The sequence below is a fragment of the Tupaia chinensis genome, unplaced genomic scaffold (genome assembly GCF_000334495.1).
Source record: "Tupaia chinensis unplaced genomic scaffold, TupChi_1.0 Scaffold000671_2, whole genome shotgun sequence".
NCBI classification, from domain to species: Eukaryota; Metazoa; Chordata; class Mammalia; order Scandentia; family Tupaiidae; genus Tupaia; species Tupaia belangeri.
Window position 1 is genome coordinate 2,450,761 of NW_006160194.1, and position 1,033 is coordinate 2,451,793.

Below are 1,033 nucleotides of genomic sequence, written 5' to 3' on the forward strand. Positions count from 1 at the left end.
CATGGGGAGTCTGTGTTCATGCATCTCTCCATGCATGGCAGGAGCCCTACGTGTTTGCATGTGGTGTCCTCTAGGGTGCCTGCCACGGCCCAGGCCTGCCCTCCCCTCAGGCTGTCCTCACACTGCAGTGACCCGTGTCCGTGTGGCACGTGTGCCCACTGCCCCATCTGCCAGTGTGACCCCTGTCTCAGAGGGATGAACTAGGCACAGCTGGGGAGCCCCCCACTGCATGGCCCTCAGCCTCCAACGTGGTCTCCAGTAAAAACATCTTCCTGAAATCCCGGATCCCACTCGGCTGCCACGAGGCACGAGGTGGTGCTCTCAGGGACTCCTCCCCGGGGACGGCAGCCTGTCCTCACCACCTTCTGGGAGTCCAGTGGCCTGGAGGCCTGCAGCAGGCTGACAGCCGCACCACGGCCCAGCCTACTTGGCCCAGAGTCGTGGCCTCCCCATCTGCACCAGGCTCCACTCTGGTGGACCAGCGGCTGGCTGTGTCTCCCGCTTCCCTGTAGGGCTGCCCTCCCCCTCAGAGCCTGGCTCCTACCCCGCCCTCACCTGTGAGGCTGCCCAGGGCCACACAGGTGCTGTGGCTCAGGCCTGTGGACCGTGTGCCCCCCTCGGTCCTGCGAGGCAGCCATGTCCTGGTCCTCGATGTCCATGCAATACTGGGCCCAGGCACCGGCCCAGGCTGGGATGTGGGGTGGCTCACGACCCTATAGCCTGGGTTCCCCTCCCACTCGGGGCCGCGGGGCGCTTCCAGCGTTTGGAGCCATGGGGGAGCAGCAGCCCCAGCTGGGACATGGAGTTGAGCCCAGGTGTCCAGGACTAGGGACAGACCAGTTGGGCACACCCCAGCCAGGGCTGCCCAGCGTGTCCAGGGCAGGCCGCAGAGCAGACGTGGAAGCACAGACAACACCCTCAGCGTTTCCGCTCCAGTAACATCTTCCTGTTTCACTGGGTCCTCCCAGCCCGGTTGGCCTTGGGGTGCAGGAGGCCCAGGGGCATGGTACGGGACTCAGCTCCTGATCTGGCT